General features: G+C 43.3%; 1 pseudogene; it reads left to right on the top strand.

The window, feature by feature from the left end:
* The first annotated feature begins 1,045 nt into the window (after positions 1–1,045).
* Positions 1,046–4,655, top strand: LOC109734786 (subtilisin-like protease SBT3.9; annotated as a pseudogene).
* Positions 4,656–9,305: the final 4,650 nt, after the last annotated feature.

The raw sequence follows: 9,305 nt of genomic DNA, 5'->3' as shown, positions 1-9,305 counted from the left end.
ATCGTGGAAGCCTTAAATAGGGACCCATTTGTCACATCATAGGGAAGTTGCGATCCAACATGCATGTAGCCAAAGCTAACATAGTCTAAGATCCCGCCCAAATCTGCCAAGGTCCGCAATGCAAACCCCCCAAGAACCTTATTCTAGCAAGACATCTAAGGCTTCAGCCCCAAAATGATCTTGCTATCGACCTCCTTGTAAACACAAAAACCTAGTTCCCATACGAGGCCAGACCAGCAATACAGCTTCCGGATCCAGACTAGCAATCCGAGGGCTTAGACCTGTGTAATCGTTCTCCTGTGCACCATCCGGATCTCTTACATGTTCGCTATCCTCAGATAGGCGTTGTTGGGAATTTACACCAGCCACCACATGATGCTTTGGGTTGTTACTCATTCCAAGCTTTATACAAAAGAGAGCCAAACTTTGGAGGTATGCCAAACATCACCGTCGATGAACGGTCTTTAGTACTTGAAATATCAGCGGACTACCAGCCCCACATCGACTTGTTGAACACACAACTCTTCAAGGTACAAGCTCGGATGAAAGCTCAAGCTGATAGAAAGTGCACAAAATGATAGTCTGCTGTTGGGGAGCAAATTCTTCTGAAGGTCAAGCGACCATGTTGCAAGCTATCTTACAAATATTTCAAGCATTTCACAATTCTGGAGCGCTTGGCGAAGTGGCGTTCCGCCTGTATTTACCATTTGTTGTACACGTGCACCCAGATTTTTCATGTTTTCCAATTGAAACCATTTACTGTATGTAGCGATCCGACCTCAGATGGTCAAATCTCTGTGCATAAGTGTCATCCCTGGATCGGTAATGCTGACATACACAGTACTTGAAGGATTTATAACAGAGTGCAATCATACACTTATTACATCGAATGTCTCGAAAGCGAACTTATTACAATAAATATGGGTTTCAGTTTCAACCTCCTTTTTGGAAAAGAAGAAGAAAAGAAAAAGATTGTTCCTGGCTGCTATATATACATACAAGCGAGGGAACACAAGAGAACATAGCACTCTTCCTCATATCAGACATGGATTCCAGAACAGCATTCTGCTGTGCTCTCCTACTGGTGGCATTGCTGCCTCTTTCAGCTAACACCTCGAGCAAGGTAAGATGCATACGCCAGTCCTCTTCAATTTGCTTCCTGTCTGGATTACCTGCTTCCCTTCCTCGGACATTGTTTGTTGAAAACTTATGCAACAAAATGAACTTCAGCTCTATATCGTCTATATGGGGGAGAAGAAGCATGATGACCCGTCCGTGGTCATCGCGTCTCACCATGACATACTAACATCTGTTTTGGGAAGGTACTAGCTACAAGTTCATATTGCATCATAGACATATTAGCAGGAAACCGCCGTGATTTACGCTCACCTTTCATTTTACTCGCAATAACAGCAAGGATGAAGCCTTGAGGTCGATAGTATACAGTTACAAGCATGGATTTTCTGGGTTCGCGGTGATGCTCACTAAGTCCCAAGCTGAGGCATTCTACTTGCATGATTCACATAAGCTAATCAACATGTCCGAATGTAGAATTTCCCGAAGTTGTCACTGTGAAGCCTAACACTTTTCACAAAACACAAACAACTCGGAGCTGGGACTTCCTTGGACTTGACCATAACCAACAACCACACCAATCGGGACTCCTCAAAAAAGCAAAGTACGGTGAAGATGTCATTGTGGGAGTGATTGATTCAAGTTCGTAATCTCATCCTTAAGCTCAAATCTAAAGCATGAGAAATCCCAAGCCGGGGAATCAGCTAACTCCATGCATATGCATGCTTATTAATAGGCATATGGCCCGAATCACGAAGCTTTGACGACAATGGGTATGGCCCTGTGCCGGCACGGTGGAAAGGGAAATGCCAAACTAGCCACGAGTTCAATGCCACAAGTTGCAACAAAAAGGTCATCGGCGCGCGGTGGTATAGCCAAGGCAGCAGTCCTGCGTTGCTAAAGGGCAACTATAAGTCGCCCCGGGACTTCAACGGCCATGGCACACACGTCGCATCGACTATCGCTGGCGGAGAAGTGCAAGGTGTGAGCTACGGAAGCCTAGCCATGGGCGTGGCACGAGGCGGGGCACCACGTGCACGGCTTGGTATCTACAAGGCATGCTGGGTGGGTGGGTGCCCTGATGCAGCCGTCCTCGCAGCCATCGGCGATGCCATATATGATGGCGTGGATGTCATGTCACTATCGATTGGAAGTGTTGGTAAGGAGATTCCTGGGACACTGCATGCTGTACAAAGAGGGACATCCGTTGTGTTCAGTGGAGGGAGTGATGGACCTGTGCCGCAGACTGTAACTAATGCAGAACCATGGGTTACGACGGTTGCCGCTAGCACGATTGACCGTTCTTTCCCGACGTTGATATCGATAGGAAACAAAGAAAAGCTTGTGGTACGTACCAAACAGTTTCTCACTTTTATTTCAAAAAATATGTAAACCATTTTCATTTTGTGCCATATCCTAAATAGCGAAGTATCTCATGGAATATATTAGAGAAAAAAAAAAATGTTAGTACTGGATAAAATGTACTCCAAAAACAAAATAGTATCATCAATATGTTTAGTCAAGTTGGTGTTGCCCTATAGCGTGCACAAATTTACACATAGTTTTGCTAAATAAACTTAGGAAAATACTATTCCTACGTAAAATCCGTATGCTTACTCTATGTACTAGTTGCTTTTAGATTGTAACGACCTCGGCACCCCCTAATCTTTTGCCAACCGTCCGCTGCCGAGTCTTATATATGCGCAAGAAGTACGTAAAAGTTTTACGTACGAATAGCACTGCTCATAAACTTACGCGCAGTTTTTCGTCTATACGGTTTTTGTAATCCATTCAATATATAGGAGGACTTGCTGGTTCTCCATCAACTATAGCATATCCCATAGCTTTCCTTGATTAACTTGCTCTTTAATCTGTGATGGTTGATTTCAAACGCAGGGGCAATCTCTAAACTACAATGCGGCTATGAACAACAGCGGATTTCAGGACCTTGTTCATGTGCTGAGGTAATGAAAGAAACCAGTCGGCTTGACGACATTTGTTTGATAGTAAATGACACGCTTTTATGGAGCCACATGTTCAATTTTAAAACTTATGTGCAGCTGCGACGCCGAATCACTGGCGTTGAGCAATGTCACTGGCAAAACCGTCCTCTGTTATGCACCAGCCCAGGCAGCCACCACGCCCCCAAGCAAGCACTCCCTTTGACCATCAAGACTACTGTCGAGGCAGGGGCCATGGGCCTCATCTTTGCGCAGTACACCGCCAACAATCTTGACAACCTGGCTGGGTGCAAGGGATTCATGCCTTGCGCGCTGGTGGATTTCGAGATCGCACATAGAATTTACTTCTACTGGGAGATGACTGAGTGAGAATTTGTCACACTGTTTGAAACTGAAGGGTGAACATATGTACCTTCTTATCTAAGAACTAATTCATGTCTGTGTCATGTGTTTAGGAATCCGGTGGTGAAGGTGTCGCCGGCGGTAAGCATTGTCGGAAACGGGGTGTTGTCACCAAGGATCGCCTCCTTCTCGTCCATAGGTCCAAGCATGTTGTTCCCTAGCATACTCAAGGTATTTATGCTCATATTATTATCAACTTAACTTGAGACAAATAATTGAATTTGTGCCATTGTCGGTTTGTTACCTTGCCTCTCTAGTTTTTTAGAACTGAAGTCATGCATATCTAACTCTCGATACACATGCTTGAACAGCCCGACATTACTGCACCTGGTGTCAGCATCTTGGTAGCTTCGGGCAGCTCGTATGCCTTCAGATCGGGGACATCCATGGCGTGCCCGCATGTCTCTGCGGTGACCGCGCTGCTCAAGTCGGTTCATCCTGACTGGTCACCTGCCATGATCAAGTCCGCAATCGTCACCACCGGTATACGTACATTGAAACAAAAAAAACACATCAAACTAACTCTTTAGAATATATAACTGACTAGATTGTTCCTTGGCATTGGTTGTAGCGTATGTGACCGATCATTTTGGGATGCCGATCCAAGCAGAAGGGGTCCCAAGGAAACTAGCCGACCCCTTCGACTTTGGTGGTGGCCACATGAACCCAGATAGGGCCGTTGACCCTGGCTTGGTTTACGATGTGGATGCAAGGGAATACAACAAGACGGCTGCGAGTCCTACTACCTCAATATTAACGTCCCATCCATCGCCGTGCCGAACCTCAAGGACCCTGTCATGCTTCAGTGCACTGTTACTAATGTTGGGCCAGCGAAGCAACACATCATTTAGTTGTTGAAGCTCCAGCGGGGATAGATGTGCTCGTGGAGCCATCTGTGATCCGTTTCACCCAAGGCGGTAGTAAAAGTGCGAAGTTTATGGTGAGATTCACAGCAAGGCAGAGAGTACAAGGAGGGTACACTTTCGGGAGCTTGACATGGTCAGCCGGAGGCACTCGCTCGGTGAGAATTCCTATTGCGGTACGGACTGTGATACAAGACTTTGTTGCAGATACATCTTAAACACATATCTAGTTATTGTACACCTTCTTTATGTATCCATGTATGGCATCAAAAATATAGAAGAAACACTGAGTATCAAATTTGTTCATCATCACAGGAAATGCTATACTGGAATAATATGATTCTTTTTCAAGGGATGGTTTCTTCACAAAGTTGTACAAAAATTGCAATTAATGAGAAAACCTCGGATCATATAGACATGAACTAGACAAAGGCACATCGACGGATCTAAAGCTACAAAACCTTTCTTTCTTGATGAAAAGGTTTCTAAACTTGAAGTGAAAAGAAATCGACACAATCGAATTTTCTTAGCTGGGCAAATGTCACTGCATTCGTAGATTGCTGCTGATGTCTAACTTGCTCGTGTTAGTACACTGAAGTTAGTTCGTGTTCACATTGTTATCGGAATTTTCACAATTTCTGTTTGGCTATCATGATCTTTAGCGCTAGGCGCTAGCAAGCTACTTCTAGTCCCTTTCCCTAGACAACAACATTACGGCTGGAGTTAGGAGATACCTCATCGCCAGCCCCCATGCGGCGATGCCGAGAGGTGTGAGGCCAAGTCACTGAAAGAAGGCCTCATCGTGCCTGGCGGTCGCGGTGTGATTCAAATCAATGCATAGAATAAGGTATGTCTCTATCGTATAAGAAACATATGTCCTAGAAGATTTTGGCATGATAATTGATAAAGCTTTATAAATGAATCAATAGTCCATCTCAATTGTTTCAACATGGTTATTGATAATGATCGGATGGACATTGTTTAGGAGTATAAATTATCTGGGATTTATCCTTTGTGAGTTTGACATGGTAGTTAGTAAAATTTTATTGAGTTGATCTAGTACCTTCAGAGCTTTGCACTAGTTTTTGATTACTAAATTCTTCTATAAATTTCAGCGCTCTTATATCATCCAGAAAGTATACATCTAGCAATATTGCAAGAAAACTTTAGGTAATAGGCATAAACTATTTTGGATGAATATTTATTTTGGATGCATTTTAAGTGTTAGTTGGTAACAATGTAATACTGTCACATCCCAAAATTTGCCCAATTTAGGAATGTGAATAATTAAATTGGGGTTAATTAATTATTAATTTTGCATTTTTCTTGTGATTACTTGATCATAGCTTGTTTTCACTAGGAGTTGATCGAATTGATTGCTATTTTTAGCTCAAAATAAGTCGAACCCTAAAATTATTTTTATGGGTTATTTATATTGCCAAATTGAGCTTATAAAAATGTGTATGACCTTTTATTTAGTTTTTTTGGGTTCAAAATTTTCCCTAGGTCCCAAATATTAGGTGGACCTCTGTGAAACTTCTCCCAAAAGATTTGGACCAAAATTAATCTTTGAATAAAATTCAAAGTCAAAAGGGAACAATAAAAAGGAAAAGAATTCATAGTCTATCCAACCCAACCCACTAGCCCTAACCCTATCGTACGGTTAACAGGCGAGCACGACACGCCACACCGCAGCCCAACCCAAGGCTCGTGGCCCATTTCCGTATGGCGAGCACACCTCATTTTATAAAGATCTGACAACTGATAGCCTCCCCGCGCCACCCCTCACCGGCCCCACATGTCAGACCAGTCGTCCACCTCACACGCACGACCCACACAACGTCGATATCGCCGGCCACCACCCCACATTGCAATGATGCCTCCTATGACCTCCTGCCTACCCCTATAAAACCCTTAGGTCCCCCTCTATCGACTCCCAGCTCGGGTCGATACAACTAAAAAATTTGCTTACTTATCCCATGATATGGGGCAAAAATTAGGAATCGCCTTAGAGCCGATCCACTAAGGGATTAAGCAGCGGTATAGTATCAGATCCCAAAGATAGTAAGTTCTTTTTTCTTTCTGTTGGAAAAAAGTCTTTTCCAAGGATTCTATAGATTTCATATATGAAACCGGGATAGTTACCTTTTGGAAAATTTGAGCGAAGGCTCTATATCTATCTATGCTTCATTCTTTTGAAGGTGGGAAAAATCGCCACCTCATCGCTGTCAGGTCACACGATTATGAGCTCAGATAACCATCATTGCCTCCCCACTGATCCAGTGAGAGATCTCGGCATAGTACATGAGCAATCAACCCTCTCTTTTCCCATGTTCAACTCGCCATGATCCTAGCTCTTTCCCCACCCTATGCTTCGTCCAGGAATGCGTCATAACGAGCACAAGGAAATGACCCGAGGAGGATCAAATTTCCGCAACTCTAGCTGCTCGTCGCCATCACTAAAGGAGGCAGTTGATGATGTTGACGTCACGATCATGATTACCTCACCGAGTTGCACCCTATCGAGTCCTTCCGTTGCCCGAGGATGAGCGAAGAGGACACCCATGGCGAATCCCGAGAGCCACCGCCCTCGCCGTGCCATCTCCGACAACCTAATCGCCACTAGGTGAGATCCCATTTTCCTCAGTCATTTGATCTCGCATGGACGCACGAGAATAGATCTCAGTGAACTGGTACCAGCGCACGTGGTGACGCAACGTGGCCAAAATCCAGCCGTCCGAGCCCCTACAAATCCAAATACAATGTCCCAAACCAGTATCAGCCAATTGAATCAAGCCACATGTCCCATGTTTCTTTTAATTTTTTCAGCAAAATTAATTTATGTAACTTCTCCAGAAATGCCCCTCTAACCTCAAACCTTTATAACATTTTACCTGTAGCTCCAAGTTTAGTGATTTTTTTGAATATTGATCCTCATGGAGACCATTGTTCACCATAACCACTTAATTTCACATTTCGATATTTCAAATCTAAATTTGAACCTTGTTTAGGGTCTAAAATGCGAACCATAAGTCCAAATAATTATGGTACACTCATTTCCTAATGATGGATTATCCACCACAATCACACCTCCCCTGCAGGTCTCTTCCAATTTGAGTATCATTGACGTTGATGTTCCATTTGCCTTCATGCTTACCTTCAGTGCTAGCATAAATGCATATAGCAATTTGGGAGTAGTGAATGTTTTTTCCAGCAACTGCCATGATCATTGTCTTCCCATAAAGAAAAGAATGTACAAATTGGCATGCTTGTGAAAGAAAAGAGAAAATACATGACAGAACCCACAAAAACACCCGACCTCATCAGCAGTTGAATTCTGCGTCACACGTTAACAACTGTTCCTACCAGTTAGGATTTGTCTCACACACTAAGACTAGACACAGTGGAGAGTAACATACACATATCTCTAGACTATATTACTACATTCATAGTGGGTAGTAACATAAGTGTGGTAACATGCAAAGCTTCATTTATTAGGTTATATAGACTCATATTACATTGGGACATGTGATGTTACAGTAACTAGCTAAGTTACTCAAACTACCTCTGTCCTCATTAACTCATTGCCACATAAGCAAATTTGTTGAGTTGGACTCGATGTTGATGCTGAAGTTACTCCCACTATGGCTAGTCTAACAACTGCCCAAGTTCGACACGACAGCCCAAGATGAGGTCCTAAGCCCGGAGTGACAACTGCATGATAATGTCAGGCGTGTCCATGTGTGGGCCACCTTTTTTCTGAAATTATTAAACCCATTAAGACTACCCACAGTGGGAGTATTATCGATAGTAACATCACACATATCTAGATAAAATGAATGATGTGTGGCAAGCAATAAATGAAGAAAGAGAGGCATGTGGTAACATAGCTAGTTTATTAGTACTATGAGTAACACATCACATATCAAGACAAGATGAGTCTATAGCCTAATAAATAAAGTGTTGCATGTTACCACACATATGTTACTCCCCACTATAGAGGTATGTTACTATCCATTGTGGCTAGTCTAGAATGATGGCCAACCAGCTACGCCACATGGCGCATGCTGGTTGGTCACGGTGAGAAAGTTTGTACTTTTTTTAGAGTTTTCTTTAAATGACAGTGTGACTTTTTTTCTTTTCGAGTAAAGTTTTTCTAGATTTTTTCTTTTTTCTTTTTGAGATGGATGTGATGTCCACGTGATACAAGAATGTTTTATTTTATTTTAAGATAAAGGTGAGGTACGCACAACTTCCTCTCAAACGGTGCGCAATGGCAGGCCCCACCCACTAGTGAAGTTGAAACTTCCGGGTTTGCGTCATTCCGCTACTGCTTCCACTAGCTGTTTTCCTTGAATCGCCATCGTGACCTGGCAGCGAGGCTGGCTTGCGTGTAGGTCTTCAGACCTAATTTGCTGACCACAGACATCATTTTTCTTGCCAAGAACATAAAAGCGAAGGCATTTCCAAACAAAAGAAAAGAAATACGAGAAACGAGCGCTCACGGAGGCCACCACACCACATTACGTCCGCTCGAATTAACTGATTGTTACTGGATCTATATAAGATCACCAAACTAATATTTACCAAGGAATGTTTGAATGTGTCGCAAGTCAAGTCGCTTTTCCAGCCATGTGTATTGCGTACTGCCAACCGCCGCGTATTTAGAATTAGGTCCAAAAAGAAGATCCTGGCATCCAAGCCGCCTCTATTCTATTATGCCTAGCGAGCGGCGGAAGATTGTACAAAAGTCGATCGATCAGGTTAATTATAAGGTCATGGCATCTTTGCCGCCTCTATTTTATGCGTAACGAGCCGCCGAAAAGCTTGTTTGAAAGTCACTACATCAGAGACCACAATTAATCATATACGGTTTGGTGCTAGTTGTTTAATCCTGGGAGACCTGATCAAAGCACGGTGCTTCTTCCCTAGAGAAACGAGGGATGTACTAGTCTTTCTTTCTCACGTGTGCCACCTAACAACGCGTAAACAAATAGGTTTGAAG

The sequence above is a fragment of the Aegilops tauschii genome, chromosome 7 (assembly GCF_002575655.3).
Source record: "Aegilops tauschii subsp. strangulata cultivar AL8/78 chromosome 7, Aet v6.0, whole genome shotgun sequence".
NCBI lineage: Eukaryota > Viridiplantae > Streptophyta > Magnoliopsida > Poales > Poaceae > Aegilops > Aegilops tauschii.
The sequence above is the reverse complement of the archived record's forward strand: the minus strand, read 5'-3'. Positions and strand labels throughout refer to the sequence as shown.